This window comes from Neomonachus schauinslandi, chromosome 15 (assembly GCF_002201575.2).
Source record: "Neomonachus schauinslandi chromosome 15, ASM220157v2, whole genome shotgun sequence".
Taxonomy (NCBI): Eukaryota; Metazoa; Chordata; class Mammalia; order Carnivora; family Phocidae; genus Neomonachus; species Neomonachus schauinslandi.
Window position 1 is genome coordinate 14,315,805 of NC_058417.1, and position 26,398 is coordinate 14,342,202.

General features: G+C 40.7%; 1 protein-coding gene across 2 annotated transcripts in view; it reads left to right on the top strand.

The window, feature by feature from the left end:
• The window catches only part of SMG6 (SMG6 nonsense mediated mRNA decay factor), a 233,067-nt gene that overhangs the window by 64,230 nt on the left and 142,439 nt on the right, over positions 1-26,398 (top strand). The window contains exon 1 of one of the 2 annotated variants that reach the window (XM_044921737.1): positions 10,881-10,945. The exons of the other annotated variant lie outside the window; for it this stretch is intronic. The gene's annotated coding sequence lies outside the window, so the exon portion shown is untranslated. Of the gene's footprint in view, positions 1-10,880; positions 10,946-26,398 lie in introns of those variants that run through there. 2 annotated transcript variants of the gene reach the window in all.

Here is a 26,398-nt window from a genome sequence, read left to right on the forward strand (position 1 = left end):
TATTTGTCTGAAAAGGCTTTATTTTCCTTATTCCTAAAAGATCTATGTTCACTGGTAATAGAACTCTAGGTTAACAGTTCCTTCAGCCCCCATTTCATACAATTCATTGTCTCTGGGCTTTCACCATTGCTGATTAAAAGCCGACCATCAGTCAAATTGTTTCTCTTTTATTTTTATTTATTTTTTTTAAAGATTTTATTTTATTTTTTTAAAGATTTTATTTATTTATTTGAGAGAGAGATGAGACAGAGAGAGAGAGCATGAGAGGGGGGGAGGATCAGAGGGAGAAGCAGACTCCCTGCCGAGCAGGGAGCCCGATGCGGGACTCGATCCCGGGACTCCAGGATCATGACCTGAGCCGAAGGCAGTCGCTTAACCAACTGAGCCACCCAGGCGCCCAAATTGTTTCTCTTTTAAAAGTAATCTATTCTCTCTGGACGTTTTCCAGGTCTTTAAATTTTTTTTTTTTAATTTAAAAAAAATTTTTTAATTTTTTAAACTCTTTTGATGTCCTTTTTTTTTTTAAAGGATTTTCTTTTTTAAGATTTTATTTATTTATTTGAGAGAGAGAATGAGAGGGAGAGAGAGCACATGAGAGGGGGGAGGGTCAGAGGGAGAAGCAGACTCCCTGCCGAGCAGGGAGCCCGATGTGGGACTCGATCCCGGGACTCCAGGATCATGACCTGAGCTGAAGGCAGTCGCTCAACCAACTGAGCCACCCAGGCGCTCGATGTTGTACTGTTTTAAAGATTATTTATTTATTTATTTATTGACAGAGAGCGAGAGAGGGAACACAAGCAGGGGGAGTGGGAGAGGGAGAAGCAGGCTTCCCGCTGAGCAGGGACCCGATGTGGGGCTCGATCCCAGGACCCTAGGATCATGACCTGAGCCGAAGGCAGACACCCAACAACCAAGCCACCCATGTGCCCCTCCAGCTGTCTTTTCAAGGGGCTTTATTTCTGTGTTTATTTCTGACTCACCCTCATACCTTGGATGTAGCTCTGTGGGATGCCAGCTTAATGGCAGAGATCTTGGGCACCCTCTTAGGTTAGCTTTACCCATGAAGCCTTGGAAACCAAAGCTCAAGCTCATCAGGTGGCAAGTGTTCTTAGGGTAAAGTCTGGCTGTGTTCCACTTATATCTCTAGTTTCCCATCTTTACTCAGTCTCTGACCAGAAAATTCCTTTTTTTTTTTTTTTAATTTTTTTTAAGATTTTATTTACTTATTTGTCAGAGAGAGAGAGCACAAGCAGAGGGAGAAGCAGGCTTCCCGCTGAGCAGGGAGCCCGATGCGGGACTCGATCCCGGGACTCCAGGATCATGACCTGAGCTGAAGGCAGTCGTTTAACCAACTGAGCCACCCAGGCGCCCCCAGAAAATTCCTTTTTAATTTCCTTACTCATGTATGCTTTCTGAAAAGATTTTTTTTTTTTAAAGATTTTATTTATTCATTTGAGACACAGAGAGAGAGAGCATGAGCAGGGGGGAGACAGAGGGAGAGGGAGAAGCAGGCTCCCTGCTGAGCCAGGAGCCCGACGTGGGGCTCGATCCCAGGACCCTGGGATCATGACCTGAGCCGAAGGCAGACGCTTAACCATCTGAGCCACCCAGGCGCCCCTCTGAAAAGATTTTTAAAATATTTTTTCCAGGATAATTAGTTGTTTCCTTGGGAGAGTAGATCAAGGTACCTAGTCTGCCTGACGTGTTATTAGAAGAAATGCTGTGACTCCTTTTTTCTTTTTACCACCAGGCATGAACATTTGTGTAGCTCTGCTTGAGCAGTACGACTGGGGCACCTGTATCCAGGGTGGCAAGGGCATGTAGACTGCTTTTCAAAGAGTAGCTCTTTTTTCAGCTCCTACAGTCTAGTTTTACGGCAGATGGTGTTATGGGGCTCGCATTCTAAAATTTTTCCAAGAGGTGTTCAAGGTATAGACTACTTAGAAGGCTAATTGGGTGGGGAAGAAAGGTAAAGGTGAGAGGGAGGCCTGCAGCTGAAATGACAGAAACCATTTATTACCAAGAGGGTCTGAGCTAGAGATCTGGAAAAGAGTGCTCTCTAGTTTCAGCCACATTATGTTACATATCTGGTGAACTCTGTTGGCCCATAAAATCCTTTCCATTAGTCAGGGTGCTCTGTGCTTTTGTTCTTGACTTCTGCTGTTCTTAGAGCTATTTGGTTTGCTTGTGTGTCTCCGTTTCCTTTTTAGAAGGCAGCTTGTCACATATTTAGAAATTTATTTACTGTAATTGCAGTTTTCTGGCTTCTTTAGGCCCCTCTTCAGCTATAGGACTCCCGTCTTGAAGCTTATTTCAGAAAATGCCCGTGTGATCCCCTGCCCCAAGTGCCAACAGCAGATGCACCAGTTGACATGCTGTAGGGAATTTCCGACTGCTGGGCAGGTTTCTGAAATCCAGACACGTGCTGTTCACACTTTGGCTTCTGAAGCAAGGATCAGCAGTTGAAGAGAGGAGGGGGACTGGAGGGAGAAAGATCTTATAATGCCTGCCCAAGGCTTACGGCTGTGTCAGCTTGCTTCATCCCTTCTCCAGCTGGCGTTGGCAGGGTCGAGTAAATCACTGTAGAGTGGTTACGAGCCGAACTCACTGGGGGCTTCTTTGAGGCACACCTGTGACGTCATTCTGTTATCACTGCTTGTTCTGCATAACCTCTTTTCACCTCTCCCCTGAGAAAGGGTGATGCCCAGAACTCATGTCAGGGCAATGAGCAGAGAGAAATGTTTGGTAATCATTATTTTGAGATGCCTGCTAAGGACACAATTGCAGGCTGTTGACACATTCTTCAAGATTCCACACTGGAAGAGAAAGTCCTCTTTGCAAACATGCCCTGCATACCCCGTAAACTTCTTTTTAAACTCGAAGAGAAAGACAACCCAGAAAGACTTGAAACTGCTAAGTGGTCTCTCTTGATCCCCCTGTCTCCCCCTCTAAACACACACACACACACACACACACACACACACACCTCTATACAGCAGTGATTCTTTTAAAAACAGCAGATCATGTCACTCTGTTTAGAATCCTCCACTGGCTTCCCATTTCAGAGTAAAAGCCATAGTCTTTAAAAGAGAACTCCCCCTCCTCACACCCTCCCACATCGCCTCTCTCTGACCTCATTTGCTGCTACTGTTCTCCCCATGGCTTGCTTAGTGTGCTTCAGCCACACTGGCCTTCTTGCAGGTCCTCTGATGAGCCAGGGATTCTCGCACCGTTGAACCTTTGCATTATCAGTTTTCTCTACTTGGAATGCTCTGCTTCAAGCTCTCTGCATGGGAAATACCGCACCTCTTATGAGTCTACTGAAGTAATACTGCCATGACGCCTGCCCTGATCATCTATTAACACCGCTGCACTCCCACCCTGAACTCCTTGATTGCCTCTATCACTTGGTTTTCTTTTTTTCACAACTTGTATTCTAAATACTAAGTAACTTATTTTTTGTGCGTATGTTTATTACTCATTTTCTCCTACTGCCCCTCTGCAAGAATGTAAACTCCCTACCTAGTAAACTCCCTACCTAATGTAAACTCCTATACCTAGTCAAGGTATAGACTACTTAGAAGGCTAATTGGGTGGGGAAGAAAGGTAAAGGTGAGAGGGAGGCCTGCAGCTGAAATGACAGAAACTATTTATTACCAAGAGGGTCTGAGCTAGAGATCTGGAAATCTACAGTTAGGGATCCTTGACCTCTTTTATTCACTGATGTATTATGAGCCTCTAGAACAGTGCCTAGTGTGCTGTAAATTCTCAATAAATACGTTCAACAAGTCAGGCTGGGCAATGCAGATTGAATGGTAAGGCCAGGGGCATCTATTATCTGGGGTCATTGCTCATAATCTTACTATCTTTCCTTGTTTTTTTGTTATGGTGACATTTCAGAAAATATAATTTCCAAATACAAATTTTGTATCCTGACATTAAAATACATTAAATGTGTTTTGGTATTTACTGCTGATCCTGGAGTCAATGTCTTTGGGGCTCTGGAAAGCAAAATTTCTTGGAGAACAGCATAAGTTCTGTCCTTTTTCATCCCCTAAATCTTCCATCCTTTATTCTTTATTCTTTCTTCCTGTACATAATATTCTTTTATTTCTCCTTCTTTACTCATTTACCATATTTTTACTCTCACTTTACTGGAGCAATTCTGTCCTGTTTACTTAAACTAAATAATATTCTTAAAAGATTTAACGTTTTGGTTTTGTTGAGAGTACCAAAACAAATAGGAAAAAAAGCTGGAAACCACCTGTAAACCCATCTTCCCAGCAATGACATTCATTCCTATATATATGTATGAATTCAAGTTCTTTTTTAACACAGTTGAAAAAATACTGATTATAAAATGTTTTGATTCTCCTGTTTTCATTTAGAGGTATTCAGTCATAGAATTCTTTATAATCATGTTTAATGGCTAAATAATGTTCTCATATGAATATGTTAACATTCACTTAATCCTTACCCTGTTTTCAGACATTTTTTCCCACTTTTATAGTATTGTGAATAATGCTATAATTAACATCTTTGTACATAAAACCTTTGTCTTCATTTCATATTGTTTTATTAGAATATATATTTAGAAGCTCAGTTTTGGGGTTAAAGGGTTTGAAGTCTTCTAATGCTTTTGATACATGATGCTGGATTACTTTCTTAAGAAGTTGTGCCAGCTTACACTCTTAACAGCAGTGTTTGAGAATGCCCAGCTACCACCTCTTGCTCATTAAAGTGTTTTTAATGTTTTATAGTCCTTGGCACAATGTAGGCATTCATATATTTGTTGAATAAATGATAGAAGAAAACCCATCTTTTTTTTTTTTAAACAGACTTTCTTTTTTAGAGAAGTTTTAGGTTCATAGCAAAATTGATTGGAAAGAACAGAGAGTTCCCATATTCCACCTGCCCCCAAACATGCACAATCTCCCCCACTGTCAACATTGGGAACTGGAGTGGTACATTTGTTATAATTGGTGAACCTACATTGGCACATCATTATCACCTACAGTCCATAGTTTACAATAAGGGTCACTGTTGGTCTTGTACATTCTATGGGTTTTGACAAATGTATCATGACATGTATCCACCATTATAGTATAATACAGAAGAATTTCACTGTCCTTAAACTCCTCTATGATCTGCCTATTTATCTCTTCCTCTCCCTAACTTCTGGTAACCACTGATTTTTCTACTGTCTCCCCAGTTTTGCCTTTTCCACAGTATCATGTAGTTGGAATCATATAGTATGTAGTCTTTTCAGATTGGCTTCTTTCATTTACTGATAAGCATTTAAGGTTTCTCCACATTTTTCTCATGGCTGGATAGCTCATTTCTTTTTAGCACTGAATGATACTCTGTTGTCGAATATACCACAGTTTATTTATTGTTTAACCTGCTGAAGGACATCTTGGTTGCTTCTTAGTTTTGGCAATTATGAATAAAACTGCTATAGACATCTATATGCAGATTTTTATGTGGACATAGTTTTTTTTTTTTTTTTTTCTACTGCTTATTTTATTTCAACAGTCTACTGTCCCTAGAGAAGAAACGGATACAGAGGTGATTTATGGACATAGTTTTTTGACTCATTTGGGTAAATCCCAAGGATTGAGATTACTAGATCATATGGTAAGACTATGTTTAGTTTTCTAAGAAACTGCTAAACTGTTTTCCAACTTATCTTTTTTTTTTTAAGATTTTATTTATTTATTTGACAGAGCGAGACACAGTGAGAGAGGGAACACAAGTCGGGGAGAGGGAAAAGCAGGCTTCCTGCTGAGCAGGGAGCCTGATGTGGCGCTCGATCCCAGGACCCTGGAATCATGACCTGAGCTGCTTAAGGACTGAGCCACCCAGGCACCCCTCAACTTACCTTGTTTTAAATTGCATATCTTTAGGTATGCCTCAGTAGCTCAGTAGGGTTGCCTGGGTGGCTCAGTTGGTTAAGCTTCCGACTCTTGATTTCAGGTCAGGTCATGATCTGGGGGTCATGAGATCGAGCCCTGCATCGGGCTCCAAGCTGGGCATGGAGCCTGTCTAAGATTCTCTCTCTCCCTATTTTTCTGCCCCACCCCTGCTGCTCTCTCTCTCAAATAAATAAATGCATTTCTTTGATTATTGGTGATAATGGACATTTTCTTCCTTTTTTAAAAAACTGGTATGTATATAGGGCGCCTGGGTGGCTCAGTTGGTTAAGCGACTGCCTTCGGCTCAGGTCATGATCCTGGAGTCCCTGGATCGAGTCCCTGGATCGAGTCCCGCATCGGGCTCCCTGCTCAGCAAGGAGCCTGCTTCTCCCTCTGACCCTCCCCCCTCTCATGTGCTCTCTCTCTCTCTCATTTTCTCTGTCTCAAATAAATAAAATCTTAAAAAAAAATAAATAAAATAAAAATAAAAATAAAAACTGGTATGTATATACAATGGAATATTATGCAGCCATCAAAAGGAATGAAATCTTGCCATTTGCAACGATGTGGATGGAACTGGAAGGTATTATGCTGAGCGAAATAAGTCAATCAGAGAAAGACATGTATCATATGACCTCACTGCTATGAGGAATTCTTAATCTGAGGAAACAAACTGAGGGTTGCTGGAGTGTTGGGGGGTGGGAGGGATGGGGTGGCTGGGTGATAGACACTGGGGAGGGTATGTGCTCTGGTGAGCGCTGTGAATTATGCAAGACTGTTGAATCACAGACCTTTACCTCTGAAACAAATAATACATTATATGTTAAAAAAAAAGAAGAAGAAGAAGATAGCAGGAAGGGAAAAATGAAGGGGGGGAAATCGAAGGGGGAGACGAACCATGAGAGACTATGGACTCTGAGAAACAAACTGAGGGTTCTAAAGGGGAGGGGGGTGGGGGGATGGGTTAGCCTGGTGATGGGTATTAAAGAGGGCACGTTCTGCATGGAGCACTGGGTGTTATATGCTAACAATGAATCATGGAACACTACATCAAAAACTAATGATGTAATGTATGGGGATTAACATAACATAATAAAAAAAAGATATTTTCAGCAAAAGGAAAAAAAATAAATCTTAAAAAAAAAGTTTATAGTTCTGTGTAGCCTTATTTTCTGCTCATTTTTCCATTCCATCCTTGTATCTTTTGTATCAATTTATTTGAGCTTTACAGATGGTAAATATAACAAGTCCTTTCTATGTTCACTGGTAATTTTCTTATTTGTGTTTGATTTTTTAAATATGTTTATTGGTTTTTTTAGTGTACAAAATATTTAAACTTTTATTGAGTTAAAATGTCATTCTTTATCGTTTGTAATTTATTCCATTGCTCTTAAGCTTTATAAGGTCTTCCATTGGAGAAGTTTTTAACCAGCTCTGCAAATATATTTTCATTTCCATCAGCCGGAGGGAATTCTAGCACTATTTGTTAGGTAATTTCATTCAGTTGGGAAGAAATGTGAGGAACCCTGCATGCTTAATAATGTGACAGTAACATTGTGAGAGATTTTTTGGGGGCTTGAACCTGTGACCCTGAGATCAAGACCTGAGTTGAGATCAAGAGTCAGAGGCTTAACCGAGTGAACCACCCCGGCACCCCTGTGAGAGTAGATCTTTTGCATCAGATATAAAAGTTCCTAACCAGCAGATCAGCCTGGTGTGTATATTACTTTGAGTGAGGTAAGGTTGGAATCATCATGAACTGCATTGTCAGGGTCAGACCTTGTACTTCACCTCACCTCACCTTTGGTGAAAACTTACCAGCTGGGAATAGTTTAAGCTTGGTAAGTTAGCATGGATATGTCAGTAATGGAATAGAAAACATTTAAGAAGTAGTAAATGAATTAAACCTTCTTATGTGGGGTGTGTGTGTGTGTGTGTGTGTGTGTATGTATATATGTGTGTATATATATATACACATTATATATAATTGAATATTACTTAGCCATCAAAAAGAATGAAATCTTGCCATTTGCAACAATGTGGATGGAACTAAAGTGTATTATGCTAAGCAAAATAAGTTAATCAGAGAAAGACGATATGATCTCATTCATATGTGGAATTTAAGAAACAAAACAAATGAACATATGGGAGGGGAAAAAAGAGAGAGAGGAGAACAAACCATAAGAGACTCTTAATGCTAGAGAACAAACAGGGTTGCTGGAGCTGGGGTGGGAGGGGGATGGGCTAGATGGGGGATGGGCATTAAGGAGAGCATTTGTTATGATGAGCACTGGGTTTTGGATGTAAGTGATGAACCGCTGAATTCTACTCCTGAAACCAATATTGCACTGTATGTTAACTAACTAGAATTTAAGTAAAAATTTGGGGAAAAAATGAATTAAACCTTTTTGCTATGGTATGTTTGCCACGGATTTGCCAGTATTTCTCACCTTCCCTTAAGGGGAGGTGGTTTTCTCTTTTGAACTTTGAATTTCAAACAAAGCAACTTGGTTTGAGGGTTTATTTCTTTTATTTCTTTTGACATTGCTGATTCCTCAAACTGTCTTCTTTCATTCTAGAGGAACCAACAACTTGATAGGTCAAGTAGAGAATATTCAGCTATTCTAGAAAATGCAATTATTTTATCTTCATAAAATGCATAGATTTCTCAACTGCAGTATGTGCTCCATGAGGACAAAAGACTGTATGGTATTTTATCAAATCCCTAACAGTGTTCGAGGTAGATTTCTTTTTATTTTATTTTATTTATTTGACAAAGATACAGAGATACAGTGAGAGAGGGAACACAAGCAGGGGGAGTGGGAGAGGGAGAAGCAGGCTTCACGCGGAGCAGGGAGCCCGATGCGGGGCTCGATCCCAGGACCCTGGGATCATGACCTGAGCCGAAGGCAGACGCTTAACTGACTGAGCCACCCAGGCGCCCGTCAAGGTAGATTTCAAAATTAGATACTTAATCAATAATGGTCGATTTGATTGACTAACTTAGGGTCTGGGATTGTATAAAATGAGTTTAGACATATAAGAAATTATATTTAAATTATACATATATGTGAGTTTATATATAATGAGTTTAGGCATATAAGAAATTATATTTACATTCTTTTAAACTGCCTTATGCAAGCTCCATGATGGTAATGCTATAGGAGACTGCTTTGAGAAGCCAAGATTAGAATCTGTGATACACTTTTTCCCCTTTTTTCTAGCCCCAAACTATGGGGGTTCTCCCTCTGAAGACATTGGGAAGCCAAATTTATAAAAAAATTCCTATTAATTAACTAATGCTCTTTAACCACTGATGCTCCTTGGCAAGGGAGATTGGAGCAGCTCATTCAGCCACTGGGGTACCTGCTGTCAGAGTTTCGCCCCTACTTTGAGGCCCTTAAAGGCAAAGAGAGTCCTGTTAGGAAGTGGTAGAAATGCTTCCACATATGTGTGCTATTTCTTTAAAAGAAAGTCTAACGGAAGTGATGCTGTAGGGAACATCTGCACTTGGGGCTGAGTGGAGAGAGCGAGATGCGCTGCAGCTGGTGTAAGGGCCTGGCAGGCTGAGGCGCTGCTGTCTATTGGGGTTTACTTCTGTCTACATTGAAACATGGCTTGGGAGGGGGTTGGTGGCCTGCTGCCAGCCTCAGTTAGCCTGCCCCTCTCTTTCCTCTTTCCTCCTCACTAACCCCCCCCCCCCAACTCCCTTCCCTCATGCTTTAAAGTCACATTTCCAGGCCAGACGTAGAATTAATCTCTGGGCACTTCACATTGCTGGCAGCTGAAAGCAGGATGTGGGATCTTTTTTTTTTTTCTCTTTCTCTCTCTCTGCGTCTTGGCTGACTTTTTTACCTCTCGAAGAATTTGGAAGGCCGTGAGATTCCCCCCCCCCCAAGTACTGTGGAGTTTTTCAGCACGCTGATCACCCTGCTGCGGCTTCACCCTAATAGACTTCATATGTTGATGCAGTTGACATCAGTATCAAACTATTTTACATGTGATCTGGTGTATTTCCTGAGGAAATCTGCAAGATATTTATTAAGAACTAATAAAATAAACCTCTCCATGAGTTTTTAGGTAGTTTTCAATTTTTCATGTCTCTCTCGTTTCCTCTTATCAATGAGCTGCTATTTTCTCCCTACTCTGACCATCACAAAAGGAAACAAAAATAAATGTTTTAAACTGTTCCTGAAGGGACAGAGAGAGAATAGTTCTGCCATGATGTATCAGCCGGGGCTATATTTTTAGTGCAGCATTGTAGAAACTAAAAATATCCTGTTATAGTGGATCCTTTTTATAGGTCTGTGTGTGTATGTGTGTGTGTGTGTGTATGTGTGTGTTTATAATGTTGTACGCACAAGTGCCTTTGTGCATCGGCAGCCGCTCTTCCCATTACAGCTGGACTCCATTAGTCCTTGAAAATTAATGTAATCCCAGTTAAGAAAAAAATTAATTACTCTACCAGAGCTGCATTTTATCCAAAGCTAGTGTTAGCTCCCTAGCTGGCAGCTTAGTTTGAGAGGCTCCAGGGGCCTATGGAGTCGTGGCTTTGGTATCACAGCGTTTGCTGCTGTGTTTTTCCTGTTGCGAGCATTCCTCAGTTCTTTAGGGTGAGACATGTGGCACGCAGAGTAACTGCAGACCTCTGTGCCTCAGTGAAATACCGTGTTCCATTCTGGTCATCCCCCAAAGGGTTGTCTGCTACAGGTTTAACTCACCTGCCGGAGCAGGTTTTCTTATCAGGATTCTTTTAAAAAGAGATTCTTTGGCAGTGGTTGATTTTTTAGTGTTCTCTGGAGGAGAAATACCGTTTGTCAAAGTCCAAAAGATGCATGGGATTTGCCTAGGAGGGTTCTTCGTGGACAATTAAGAATGAAGGTCACGTTTTGTCCTTACTTTTCGTCTGAAGTTGGACTAGTCTGCTTACTACACACCTCTTATTATAAATGAGTATGTCAGAGTTGACTGCTGGCTTCTAGTCAGACTTCTCCGCACCAGCCTGGATGAGGGGCTGCCTGGCTCGGCGTGTGAGTAACGTCTCCAGCTGTGTAATCAGTGTTCTGGGATGAGGTGCAGGGCACAGCCCAGAAGTTGTTGCCGTCCGCCTCGCCTTCACCATACAGCTCTTGTGCAGTTAGTTGCCTGCATTTGTTGTTGTTTTGTTTGTTTTTCCTCCTTGGGGTCTGGATTGGGGTGGAAGGGTAGAGTGGGATAGGTGGGAAGGATGGTTGTTTCCTTACTGGTCAGACTCTCCAGGCTTTCTGCTGAGAGTCCGGCCAGGGTCCGTCTGTGTTGGACTGCACTTCTCTTTTTGTACTGAGCTGCGGCGTGGGCAGCATAGGCCTGTGTAACTCGTGACAGGCCTCCCCAAATCCCATGATGGCATGGATCCTCACGGTGCTGTTCAGAACAAAAACAGGGTTAGTGCCCTTTTGTTTCTTTTTGGGCATGAGCTCTGAGGCTCATCCATGGACCTCATGTTCTCTTCCGCTGGTGACTCCAGGTCCTCCCCTGATCCCGTCCCCATCATCCCCTGGCAGACAACTGGGTGAGCCCTTGGCTTCCTGTACTTGATCCCCAGGCAGTGTAGTTCAGTAAAAGTAGTAATTAGGCCTTTTACAAATTTATTTTATTAGTGAAGAGAGTTGGTAGGTAATGGGCTGTAACTCTAACACAGCCAGTTTAGAGATTAATAAAAAATTTAAAAAGAGCAGTTTTTACCAGAGGCAGTGGGCCTGTTATTTCGAGTTCTCAGCTGAGCCGAAATCAGAGCGGCGTGGGACCCATGGCGGCCTGGCTGCTGGGAGATGCAGAGCCACGTTCCTTGTTGTTACAGTCTGTGCAGTGCCCGTCCTTGAGGGTGTTTTACGCTGGCATTGGAAAAAAGGAAACCTTGTTTTCCAAGAACTCTGCTCTCTCTCAGCTTGATAAGCATTTAAAAATAAAAGCTGCACAATTGAAATTGGCAGTGCATCCTCATTCTTTTGTCTTTCTGTTTATTTTTTTCCCTCATCCCTCAACATGTGTGCTACAGCCCATGGTTATTACACCCTCAAGAGTGATGGCCTGGAACTCAGCAAACTTGCACCAGGGTCTGCCCGCCCTCCATTTGGCTTTTTGAAGCCGGCTGAGGCACCGGGACCCGGCACGGAGAGGTCTGGTGGATCAGCCACAGCAGCCCCATCTGTGGCACATTTCCCTTTGCCCCTGAAGCTGCCTCTTGGAATTTTTAGCTTCTCCAGAATCTTGATTGTCAGCTCAATCTTTCTTGTTAGTTTTTGCAGTTAACTTAATTGATTTGTTTACCTCTCCATTGGAGGAGCTCAAAAAGAAAGTACTTTGGCACTAATCAGGAGCAGTCCTGGCTTCTTCAAAAGATTCTCGTGAGCTAAAATTTTAGAAGACTGACCCAGGGAGAAAAAAAAAGCTCCTATGGCTTAGGCTAGGGTGACGGTAAGTCCTGGTTTGCCCAGAGTTAGGCCCTGTTTATGAATTATTAATAGCATACCCTTTCGTTCTCACAAATAGCCCAGTTTAGGAGATAAATTTTAGCATCACCCTAGCTTGGATGAATTTAGCAAAAAACAAACAAAGTAACTTACTTACTACAAACTGTTAATACTTTGTCTAGAAATGTAATGGCTTGTAAGTCAGTGCCAAACCCTGCCCTGAGCATTGCATGCAGATTCCACTGGAGTCATGCACATGTGACCTCAGAAAGAATTGCCGTATCTCTGGCTCTGTGAGTGAAGACTGGCCTTCCTGCTTGAGTAGGGCCTGGTAAAGCCAACTCTGAAACACCATGTCACTTGTTCTAGCATTTCTGATTATCACTGCTTAGTTGGTTGAGTCAGAACCTGGAGTTAGTTTTTGGTGGGGTGTGGTTTCAGGTTTGCAGACTTCCCGGTTGATGCCTGTGAAGGGTTGGTGCCTGATTTAACTAAATAGGGTGTTACTTCAGGTTAGTAGTCCTTGTTTTTGCTTGGCTGGTTGGGCTGAACCTGGTATTACTATTTCCCAAAGAATATTTTTGGTTTGAAAACTGAAGGTCAGCAGTTCGCAAGTGCCGAACTGAAAGCCAACTCTGTGGTTTGTCTTGTGCCACTGGGCCAGCAGCCCTGCAGCCCTGATCGATTGATCTGCGACAATATGAGACCACGAACAGCAACTGCCAGACAAAACTCCATCTCACCCCATTTCCCTGTCCAACCTGTCTCTCTGCCCAGATCCCCTTTCTTTTTCCCTGTATGTCTGTCTCACTCTTGGTTATGTATTTCACTTTTTTGAGTCTATCTTTTTCCATCTCCTTGTCTCTTTCCATAACAGTTTTTAATAATGTTTTAGTTAGTTCCAGCCTTTTCCCTGAATGGATCCCATTGGAAAATGCATTTGAAAGGAAACAGTTATACACTTCCCTTCCTTTGAAAGTCTGTTGGCACCTTTTCCAGTGCAGTAAACCATACAACATGTATTTTCAAAGTTTCCAAACACAGACATGCTGGCGTTAAATTTATGAAAAAATATTTTATTCAGCTGTATGGTAACTGTGACTTTCAGAGATGCTGATCAGATTTGAACTTGGTGCTGACTTTTGGGACTCCAGCAGGTTTATAGATCTCTGCAGGAAATATAGCCACACTGGCTCTTGGGGAGTCCATGATGCTTTGTGCCATGGCCTTTGATTGCAGGTTGGGCAGGAGGAGTTCGGGCAAGAGATGTAGATGTGGGGATCCCCCCAGCCACACCCAGCGAAAACCAGAGAAAGTCTATGAGTCACTGATGAATATTGCTTGGCTTTGTTGTGCACAGAAGCAGAAGGTAAATTCCTTCTGTTCATAGAAGGTAAAGCTTTCTTTTTATTACTCCAGCCAAGGACTGGAGGTCAAATAACACCTGTTTGTGTGGTATGTTATTTACTTTAGAATGCCATGGCTAAGAAGAGTGTGTTTATTTATATTCAAAGCAGTGATGATGTTGCTAATGTCTGTAAGTGATGATGTCACTCCTCCCTTTTTATACCTATAGGCCAGTGCCAAAAAAAAAAAAAAAAAAAAACAGTTAGAATCAGCTCTGTGTATTTAAACATCTGTGGGTTTGACTGAGGTTTGAATTTGGTCCATAAGGACAGTGATTCTTCTCAAGGATCCTGGCTGTTTATTCAGAAGATCCCTGGGAATGTTCTTGATAGAAGCCTTTCAGAAGGGGGTTTCTTCCAAATTGCTGAAGCAGCTCAACTCTGTATTGGCTCACTTAAGTTTATGTAGCTAAGGTTTATGTACCATTTCAACTTTCCTTTGCTTGCCAGCCTAACAGTGGGTCTGCTGCAGGGCATTCAGATAGATTCTGTGCCTGTCGCCATAGGACAGAAGCTGCCAAAGACAGACAACCCACCAAAAAGCTGAGAATCCTGCAGGCTCTGTGTCCCACTCAGTTCAGTTAACAAGGGTTTGTTAAGCATCCATTGCGTATCTTATTCTTCTTAGCGTTTTGGGTAGCATTCGCCTTTGTTGACTGAAGACTTTCCAGAAATGCTTTCAGTGATCATAACTCTGTATTCTCTCTGTTCTCCCCTTCCTCTTCACCTGTTTTTTGGGTCTTCCCTTTTCTCACCCAGCGTCCTAAATGTCAGCACTGACTAAAGATACCACCTTGGCCTTCCTCTCTTCAGTCTTTTCCCTATTGGTGTATTGTAAAATCCACTGTCACCTCTCAGTGGATTGCTCCCAAATCTCTTTCCTGCCCAGATCTTTTTCCTGAGCTTTAGCCCGCATTTCTACCCTCTTGGGCATTATCACCTGGAATCTCAGGCTTATTAAAAATTTATGCGTCCTGTTTTTCATGTGTTGCAAGTCAGGTTTCCCAGGAAGCAAACTCTTGAGATGAGATTTGCATCCCCAGAAAGCTGGTTGGGGAATGCTCTCAGGGTCAGTACCTTGAGGGTGATGGAAGAAGCAGGATAGGGCACAGGGAGGAGTTGAACTGCACAACACCTGTAACAAAGGTTTTAGCCAGTCCTATAAGGAGCTCTTCAGAGTAGTCCCATTTGGACCAAAGGGGCGGGATCTTTCTATCCTTTTTTACCCCCTCCATCCAACAGTGAATGGATAGGAGTTACCCCTGGGAAGGGGGAGTGACATTGGGAAACTGCTTTTCTTCAGCTGAGAGCAAGCTGGGGAGAGGGATCAATTGAGATCTGCTGCCAACACTCCTGGTAGTTGGGAGACTGTTTCTTTTTCTTTTTTTTTTTTTAAAGATTTTATTTATTTGACAGAGAGACAGTGAGAGAGGGAACACAAGCAGGGGGAGTGGGAGAGGAAAGCAGGCCTCCCACGGAGCGGGGAGCCCAATGCGGGGCTCGATCCCAGGACCCCGGGATCACGACCCAAGCCGAAGGCAGACGCTCAACAGCTGAGCCACCCAGGCGCCCCTCACTGTTTCTATTTTTAAGTTGAGGTATAATTCCCATAGAACAGTAATGCACAGATTTTAAGTGTTCAGTTTGATGAATTTTGACAAATGCCAACCCCACTTTTTATTTTTTTTTCTTCTTTACCCTATATGTTAGGAGTGTTTGAAAATAACAAAAACCATCTTGAAATAGCTTAAACAAGAAATATATCACAAGGAGCTTGAGGACAATGATATAGCTAGGCCAGCAGAAGGGATTGGAACCAGGAAAGCCGTTTTCTTCTCCTCTGCTTCCTTCTGCATATTTCTTGCTGTTCTACTTTCTCCCCTTCCTGGCAAATTAATTATTATATAATTTTTGTGTAATGCATCTTTACCAATAGATTTACCTCACCCTTTTCAGTGGCTCTCTCTTGCATTGTATGTATGTCCTATAATTGAAGAAATTCTCTATTCATGGACATTTAGGTTGTTTGCAGGCTTTTCCTGTCCAAACTATGTAACAGTGAATTTCCTAATTCGTATCATTTCATACATTATCTTTACGTCTTAAGATATTTTTCACTTTCTTTTTTGATTTATAGTTAACTACATGCATGAATCCTATTAGATTTCAGCTCCTTGGGGGTCCAATTCATGTCTGATTCATCTCTGAAAGCAAAATGCCTAACACAGGGCCTTGCATATAGTAGCCACTTAGTAAAGGCTGACTGTGTGAATAAGGAAATGAATTAATCCAGGACTTACTGACATACTACCTAGAACAGATTATCTCTGATCGTTAGGCCCTGTGGTAAGTGCTTGGGAGTTACGAGTCTGTATTGTAGATCCTGCCTTAGTGGGATTTCCAGCCAGTGAGGGAAGCTTGATGGATTGTGCATCCTGTGCTAGGACAGCTCTGAGCCATGTGCGCATTGTGTGTTATAGATAGAAGAAGAGGCCTATCAGGCAGCACGGTACAGGTTTCCTTTTTGGGGGGAGAAGGAGGGGAGGGTTGCATCTTGCGTTTATTTTTTCGGAAAGCTGTATAAGAAATACCAGAACGCATAACTGGCCCCAGGACCCCTATATTGGAAGCTAATTCAGAGGCAGACTCTGCATGTCCTCTGACCCTGAGAAACAACTGAATTGCATTTCCCTAGATTCCTGACTTGGCCTAAAGAGGGGATAAGTAGAGTGAAGAGAGAAGATGGTGACAATGTGAGAGGGAACAGAGATGGCAGGGGAGGGACTGGTGGTGGGAGGGGTGACAGGGAAAGACTAGAAAGATGCTTATTGAGGGCCTGTGTCCTACGGGTGAACTGGAAATCTCCTGGAAGGGCAGGGCAGGGCAGGGCAGGAATCACCTGCACACTCTGAGGACAGAGGGAAATGGTTTTGGGATGGGCTCCATGGCTCTGACTCATGCAATGGTTTCCATACCTCCAGAACACCAAGTGTCAACTGGTTGAAGATGAACTGGTCTGTGCTCTCTTTCTGCTGGTTGGCGGTCTTCAGAAGTTCAGCTGGGCTCTGAAGGAGACTCTCTTGTTTGCATAGTTTGACTCTTAGTTCCAGAATTTCCCTTTTCATGGAATCTCCCATTTAGTTCCTGATCTTTGGGACTTGTGGGACTGAGAAGGCAGATTGATATTTGGGACAGAACCAGTGAAGGATGCTGTCTCTCACCCTGTCCCCAGGCAGCACAGGGCTGTGAGCACAGCAAGGCTGAGCAAGGTGTTGCAGGGAGAGGGAGGAGAAGTGGTAACAAAAAATGTCTGGAGAGAAGATGGAGGAGGCTGGGAGGGAGAAAAGAACTTGAAGAAAGGACTTAGATAATGGGGAGGAGAGAAGTGGACTTCGGAGAGTAAGGGTAGGAGAATGGCCATTTGGGGCCACAGAAGCAGGTTTGCCATTTTATTTCTTCTTGGCTCTTGTCATTCACTGTCTTTTGGTGTTCCCCTCCCTTTTTAATTTTTTTCCAGTTTACTGAGAAATAATTGATATACATCACTGCATAAGTTTAAAGTATACAGCATGATGGTCTGATTTACAGGTATTGTGAAATGATCACTATAATAGGTTCAGCTAACATCCGTCTTCTCATTAACATACAATAAGAAAAAAAGAATAAAAGAAAAATAAATTTATCCTTGTGATGAGAACTTTAGGATTTATTCTCTTAATGACTTTCCTATAAATCATACAACAGTGTTAGTTATAGTCATCAGGTTGTACATAACATCCCTAGTACTTATTTATCTCACAACTGAAAGCTTTCACCTTTTGACCACCTTCTCCATCTCCCCCGCCTGCTCCCCAACGCCTTACCTCTGGTAACCACAAGTCTCATATTTTTTCTCTGAGCTTGTTATGGTATTTTTTGTTGTTTCTTTTTTGTATTTTTTTTTTTAGATTCCACGTATAAGTGAAATTGTACAGTATTTGTCTTTCTCTGATTTATTTTACTTATCATAATGCCTTTCTAGGTCCATCCATTTTGCAAATGGTAGGATTTCCTATTTCTCTTTTCTTATGCCGAATAATATTCCATTTTATACACACACACACTACAACTTCTTTATCTGTTCATCCATTGATGGACACTTAGGTTGTTTCCATGTCTTGACTATTGTAAATAATGCTGCAGTGAACATGGGGATGCAGGTATCTTTTTGAGTTAGTATTTTCATTACCCACGGATATGCAATATTCCCAGAGGTGGAATTGCTGGATCATATGGTAGTTCTACTTTTAATTTTTTGAGGATCTTCCAAACTGGTTTCCCTAGTGTTTGCACCAATTTACAATCCGCCCCCCCACCCCGCCACCGTGGTGCATAAGGGCCCCCTTTCCTCCACATCCACATCAGCATTTATTGTATCTGGTCTTTTTGATGTTCACCATTCTGATGGGCATGAGGTGATATCTCGTGGTTTTAATTTGCATTTCCCTAATGACTAGTGATGTAGAGCGTCTTTTCATGAGCCTGTTGACCTTTCGTATATCTTCTTTGGAGAAATGTCTATTGAGGTCCTTTGCCCATTTCTTAGTTGCTTTATTTTTTTGCTATTGGGTGGTATGAGTTTTTTATTTTTTTAATTTTATTTATTTTTGTATGAATTTTTTTCTATGTTTTGGATATTAATCCCTTATCAGATAGATGGTTTGCAAAAAATTATTTTTCATTCCATAGGTTGTCTTTTCACTTTGTGGATGATTTCTTTTGCAATGCAGAAGCTTTTTAATTTGATGTAATTGTTTATTTTTGCTTTTGTTGCTGTGCTTTCGGTGTCATATCCAAAAAATTATTCCCCACATCAAGGAGCTTTGTTCCTGTGTTTTCTTCCAGGAGTTTCATGGTATCAGGTCTTACACTTAAGTCTTTAATCCTTTTTTTTTTTTTTGGTCTTTAATCCATTTTGAGTTAATTTTGTGAGTGGTGCTAAGATATAGGTCCAGTTTCATTCCTTTATATGTGAATATCCAATTTTCTCAGCACCATTTATTGAAGAGACTGTCTTTTTTCCATTGGGTATTTTGGCTTTCTTGTCAAATATTAGTTGACCATATATGCTTGGGTTTATTTCTGAGCTCTCAATTTTGTTTCATTGGTCTATTCATCTGTTTTTATGCCAATACCACACTGTTTTGATGATGGTAGCTTTATAATATACTTAAAATCAAGAAGTGTGATAATTCCTGCTTTGTTCTTTTTTTCTCTGTATTTCTTTGACAGTTTGGGGTCCTTTGTGGTTCCATATAAGTTTTAGGCATTTTTTTTTCTACTTCTCTAAAAAATGCCAGTGGAATCTTGATAAGGATTGCATTGAATCTATAGATGGCTTTTGGTTGTAGTGACATTTTAACAATATTAATTCTTCCAAGCCATGAACGCAGCATACCTTTCTATTTTTTGTGTCTTTTATTTCTTTCATTTTCTTACAGTTTTCAGCATAGAGATCTTTCACGTCTTTAAATTTATTCCTAAGTATTTTATTGTGTTCATGCTATTATAAATGGGATCAATTAATTTTTTATTTTTCAGAAATTTTGTTGTTTGTATTGTAGAAATGCTACTGAGGGGTGCTTGGGTGACTCAGTAGATTGAACGTCTGCCTTTGGCTCAGGTTATGATCCCAGAGTCCCAGGATTGAGCCCCAAATCGGGCTTCCCCCTCAGCGGGGAGTCTGCTTCTCCCTTTGCCTCTCCTCCCACTTGTACTCTCTCTCTCTCAAAAAAAAAAAAAAAAAAGCTACTGATTTTTTTTTTGCTACTGATTTTTGTATGTTAATTTTGTATCCTGCAATTTTACTGAATTCATTGATAAGATCTAACAATTTTTTGGTTGAGTCTTTAGGATTTTCTCTATATAAAATCATGTTGTCTACAAATAGAGACACTTTTACTTCTTCCTTTCCAATTCTGATACTTTGTATTTCTTTTTCTTGCCTAATTGTTCTAGGTAGGATTTCTAGTACTATATGTTGAGTAGGGGGGTGAGAGTGGGCACCCTTGTCTTATTCTTGATCTGAGAGGAAAAGCTTTCATCCTTTTAGCATTGAGTGGTGGGCTTGTCATATAGGGCCTTTATTATGTTGAGATATGTTCCAGAATTCTATGCCTAATTTATTTATTTATTTATTTATTTTCTAAGATTTTATTTATTTATTTGACAGAGAGAGACACAGCAAGAGAGGGAACACAAGCAGGGGGAGGGGAGAGGGAGAAGCAGGCTTCCCACGGAGCAGGGAGCCCGATGTGGGGCTTGATCCCAGGACCCTGGGATCATGACCTGAGCCGAAGGCAGACACTTAACGACTGAGCCACCCAGGCACCCCTCTATGCCTAATTTATTAAGAATTTTTATCATAACTGAATATTGAATTTTGTTGAATGCTTTTTCTGCATCTATTGAGATAATCACATGATTCTTTTCTTTCATTCTACTAATGTGATGTATCACATTGATTGATTTGTGTATGTTGAACCATCCTTGCATCCCAGGGATAAATCCCACTTGATCATGGTGAATGATCCTTTTAGTATGCTGCTAGTATTTTATTGAGAATTTTTGCGTTTGTATTCATTAGGGATATTGGCCTGTAGTTTTCTGGTTTTGGTATCAGGATAATGCTGGCCTCATAAAATGGGTTTGGAAGTGTTCCCTCCTCTGGTTTTTTTTTGAAACAGTTTGAAGAAGGATTGGTGTTAATTTCTGTATATGTTTGGTAAAATTCACCAGTGAAGTGATGTGGTCCTGGGCTTATCTTTGCTGGGAGATTTTGATTACTGATTCAGTCTCCTTGCTAGTAATTAGTCTATTCAGATTTTCTATCTCTTTCTGATTTGGTCTTGGTAAGTTGTATGTTTCTAAGAATTTTTCCATTTCTTCTAGGCTGTCCAGTTTGTTAGCAGATAACCTCTTATAATCCTTTGAATTTCTGTGGTATCAGTATAATGTCTCTTTTTTATTTATGATTTTGTTGATTTGGGTCCTTTATCTTTTTTCTTTGGTTAGGCTAGCTAAGGGTTTTTCCATTTTGTTTATCTTTTCAATGAAACAACTCTTAGTTTGGTCAATCTTTTCACTTGTTTTTCTGTTCTCTATTTTATTTATTTCTCCTCTAATCTTTAGTAGGCCCTTTTTAAGAAATAAGGCAGTGGTCTATAAATAAATCTATAAATAAGCTCTTTTCAACTAGGTGGAAGCAGGTCAATTCTGTACTCCAAATGTAGGAAATCTCACAAGAAAATGAAGTTGAATTGGTGCTTAAAAACTGGCAACATGTTGTGATGTGCACTGGGTGTTATACATAACTAATGAATCATTGAACATTACATCAAAAACTAATATGTACTATACAGTGGCTAACTGAACATAATAAAAAAAAATAGCATGAGTTTATACTATGGAAAAAAAACCTGTTTGACAGGGAGTATTAATCCCAGAGTTATAGAGCTTTGTTCTCTGTACCAATGTTCAGATATTAAATTTAGCTTTTCAATCTCTCTGCTTCATAGCATGCTGTTGAACTTTTTGTTTTGGAAATAGCCCCAAAATGTACAGAAATTGAATTTTACAGATTAGACAATTTCCCTTTAGTATCTATACCTCTATGTTTATATCTACATAATTACATATATTTATATTATAAATTATATTATGTATATTATATGTACATTTATTTTTAGTAGCATATATATTTTTTAAATTGTCATTTGGTCCTTTAAAACAAGAATCTTTTATAGCATATGATATCATATATCACTTTCTCATTCATCTAGGGTTTTTCTTTAAGATTTTAGAATACTTCAGTCTTTAGTCATCAACTGCATATAGCACTTGCACTTGGGTCTCTGACTCTCACAGTCTTTCTGTCACAGACTAAATGTTGGGCAAACAAATGCATTGGACATCAGGAGTCCCTTGCTTAAAGAAACTACATGGATCTTTTTGAGATAAGAATCATCATCTCCTAACTTAGTTATTATTTTAACTTAGTTTTAAAGTTTCCTTTTTTTTTTATTTTTTTTTTTATTTTTTATTTTATTTTTTTTTTTTAAAGATTTTATTCATTTATTTGAGAGAGAGAATGAGAGACAGAGAGCATGAGAGGGAGGAGGGTCAGAGGGAGAAGCAGACTCCCCGCCGAGCAGAGAGCCCGACGTGGGACTCGATCCCAGGACTCCAGGATCACGACCCGAGCCGAAGGCAGTCGCTTAACCAACTGAGCCACCCAGGCGCCCTCCTTTTTTTTTTTAATTTGAGAGAGAGAATGAGATAGAAAGAGCATGAGAGGGGGGAGGGTCAGAGAGAGAAGCAGACTCCCTGCTTAGCAGGGAGCCCGATGTAGGACTCGATCCCGGGACTCCAGGATCATGACCTGAGCCGAAGGCAGTCGCTTAACCAACTGAGCCACCTTTTAAAGATTTTCTAAAAGCACTGTATACCTATCAGTATATAAAATACTCCTATATCTATGTTTTTGGAAAAACATTGTTAGATTGTGATACTTATGTGTTTTGTCTCATCATACAAATAACTTCAGGATACTTTTTCTTGGGTATCTTTTAACAGTATGTAGTATAAAGCCACATGCTGTAAAGACCTTTCAAGAATATTTTTCATTTTTTTCATACAGTATCCCTTGCATAGAGTTCATGTTAAAAAAATGATTTTAGGGGCGCCTGGGTGGCTCAGTCGTTAAGCGTCTACCTTTGGCTCAGGGCATGATCCCAGGGTCCTGGGATCGAGCCCCTCATCGGGCTCCCTGCTCCACAGGAAGCCTGCTTCTCCCTGTCCCACTCCCCCTGCTTGTGTTCCAGCTCTCACTGTGTCTCTGTCTGTCAAATAAATAAATAAAATCTTAAAAAAAAAAATTAAAAAATGATTTTAGAACTCAGTGCTGAGAAAAGATTTTTTTTCCCTGAGTAACTGATATATTTATTCTTTTCCAATAATGACAACTATACTATTGTTGGTGTTTCCATTTTTGCTTTGGCTGCCAGGAAAATCAGAGGTACATTTTAAGTTCATTCATGGCACATGATTGACATATTTGTATTTTCCTTTTCTTCATCCTAATTTTCTACATCTACTTTAATGTTATTTAATTGTAGGTGATTTTGCCCTGAGTTGTCACAAGTCTTTTGTGGGATGAGGTATAAAAGAATAAATAAAACAATTAAATTTAGTTTAAAATAATGTTTATAGGTTTCAGTTTATATTGTTGACAACCAATCAGCCAACTGATTACAAATTTGGAAGGGCTGTTACTTAAAGGGATGTCCTTTCTAGAGCTTCTAAGTCAGAGGACTAGCTGATGCCTCATTGGATTTCTAGTCAACTTCATCAGGTGCTACCTTTCCTTGGCATAACTGTTTTATTTAGCTATTATTCTGCTGACCTCTTTTCTACTTTAAAACGCCTGGGTGGCTCAGTCGTTAAGCATCTGCCAAATAAATAAAATCTTTAAAAAAAAAACAAAACACTACATGGTCCACAGGGGATGGGGTTGGATGAAGTCATTGCTTACTCGATCTAGTTGGGCATTTATCTTGGATTGTAAAGCTTTGAGGAACTTTTTAGAGTGAGTTGCTGGAGTAGGAGCAGGATGAATGTGCAGATTTGGATATTCACAAGGAATCCACCCAAGAATTATGTCTTATCATTGGCCTCATTTTTTAGTACTGACTCCTCAAGATTTGTGTGATGGCTTGAATCTTTGCATTCTGGAAGCTTCTCAGAAGGAGTCCAAGAGATCCTTCCTATCCTGGTACCCCTGTGCCCTGCCTGTCTCAGAATTGTCTTATTTTGGCATTGTTTGCAAACTCTGTCATACTCTTTTTTAAAAAATGCTTCAGGAAGCCATAAAATGAAAAGAAATTGAGTTAATTTGTTAAAATGGAAGCTGAGCACTTCCCTGCCCTTCTGCCTGCCATATCAAAGGAGCTTTCTCTGAGTCAGGTTGTCTGCAGGCATTATCTCTCATTTAACTTTTACTTCGGTCCCAAAGTGCTCCCGAAGCTTCATACCAACAAAGATGGGTTTCAAGCTGTTTTTCTAAATCAGCTGCCAAACCTGTCTACTCCATCAGAAGGGTTGTGGCTGTATTAATTCCTTCTCACTGCTGCAGCAAACGTTTCCTTCTAGATTGGCTCATGGGTATGACTTTTTAGGAAGCCTCCTTCACTTCTCTTCTCTTCCACAACCCTAAATAATTTCTGACACAAGACACCCCAGTTCTCCTGATAGAATTCCATAGGAACACTTAACCTGCCTGATGTAATTAAGAAGCTGCTACTCTTTTTTACTCCTCTTTGCTTCCCCCAAATATTGTGAGAGAGGCAAGCCTCGCAAAACCTCTGGTAAGCAGTGTAGAAACAGAAACTCTGTCCTTCAAGATTTACTTCCAGATGAGATGCTGGAATGGCAGGCCCTCTTCTCTGGGCCCCATCCCTGAGGGACTTAGCTGGTACGTGCATGCCATTCTGCTAGCAGCTCTCCTTGCCCAAGAGGGGCCATGTATTTGAATAGCCCTGGAATCAGGCAGGAAATTCTGAGTGACAACAATATCAATCCAGAGACACAACTAAAGTGGAAATGGCCAGAGTGTGTTTTGACTGGTTGCCTGCCCGCCCTTCTTCCTCCTTCTCTCTCTCTCCCCCGCGCCACCTCTATCTCTCTCTCCCCCCCCTCCCTCCCTTCTTGCCTGCCTACCTGCCTGTCTTACTTCCTTTTCCAGGAAATCTGTAAGTGTACCATTTCTAAAATGGGTATTCTCTGGAAAAAATGAAGCACTCGTTTAATAGGAGTGTTTTAATTTTTCATTGTAGAGAATAGAAATGGTTTGCTGTCTTGCCAAGATGTTTTGATAGAGTCCCCAGGACACTTCTTGGCCCTAGAGCTTCATATAAAGGAGGAGGGTAAGCCAAGCTGTCTTCTGCAGAAAGCCTAGCACTTCTGGAGATCATTTTCTCACCTTCAGAAGGTAGCAGTTGTGTTGTAATGGTATAAAGAGCTTTGGAATCAACCAGATCAAAGGTTTGAATTCTCTACCCAGCCATTTATCAGCTGTGCAACCTTGATGAAGAAAGTTAATTTACCCTCTCTGAGGCTTAGTTTCCTTGTCTGTAAACTGCAAATATTGGTGCTAGTTTGCAAGGTTTTTCTGAGTGTCAAATTGTGTATTAGGCACTCAGTAGATGTCCAGCTCATTATCAAATGAGCCTCGGGCGCCTGGGTGGCTCAGTCGGTTAAGCGTCTGCCCTCGGCTCAGGTCATGATCCCGGGGTCCTGGGATCGAGTCCCACATCAGGCTCCTTGCTATGCAGGGAGCCTGCTTCTCCCTCTCCTCCCCACTTGTGCTCTCTCTCACTATCTCTGTCTCTCTCTCTCTCTCAAATAAGTAAAATCTAAAAAAAAAAAAATTTTATCAAATCAGCCTCTAAGTTATGAATCTTTAAAATCTTAGATGATGAATCAGACTAATGGCCTTTTAATGTCATTCCTATATTTTTTAAAAATCTTAACAGTTTTATTGAGATCTAATTGATGTTTATCAGACTATACATATGTAGACTGTACAATTTGATGAATTTTGACATATGTATACATTTGTGAAACCATCACCATGGTCAAGATAGTGAACATATCCTTCACTCAGAACTAAGTTTACTTGTGCCCCTTTGTAATTCATTCTTCCCTAACCTTTCCTTCCAATCCCCAGGCAACCACTGAACTGCTTTCTGTCACTGTAAAAGAGTTTGTATTTTCTAGAATTCGACAGTATTTCCTTTCTCTCTATCTTTGTCTTTTGGCCTGTCTTCCTTATTCCACAGTAATGATTTTGACATTTATCCATGTTGTTGAATGATTCAGTCATTTGTTCCTTTTTGTTGCTGAGTAGTCTTCCATTGTATGGATATACCACAATTTGTTTATCCATTCTCTTGTTGATGGACATTTGGGTTTTTTCAGGTTGGGGCTGTTATGGAATAAAACTGCTGTAAACATTCAAGTGTAAATCTTTGTGTGGACATATGCTTTCGTTTCTCTCTCTCTTTTTTTTTTTTTTTCTTATGTTCCTGGTTATTTTTTTTTATTTTATTATGTTATGTTAATCACCATACATTACATCATCAGTTTTTGATGTAGTGTTCCATGATTCATTGTTTGCGTATAACACCAAGTGCTCCATTCAGTACGTGCCCTCTTTAATACCCATCACCAGGCTAACCCATCCCCCCACCCCCCTACTGCTTTCATTTCTCTTAAGTAAATTCCTAGAAGTGGTATAGCCAGGTCGTTCGGTAAATGAATGTTTTAACTTAAGTTTTGTTTTGTTTTAACTCTTCAATAAATTTCCCAATTATTTTCTGAAGTGGCTGTATCATTTTATATTCCCAAAGTAGTGTGTATGAGCTCCCCGTACTCCACGTCCTCAGCAACACACTTGTTCTCTTTTTGGTTACAGCCATCCTAGTGAGTATAGAGTTGTATTTGTGGTTTTGATTTCCCTAATGATCGATAATGTTGAGCATTTTATCAGAAGTGCATGATGCGCACACACTTATTTGCCATCGATATG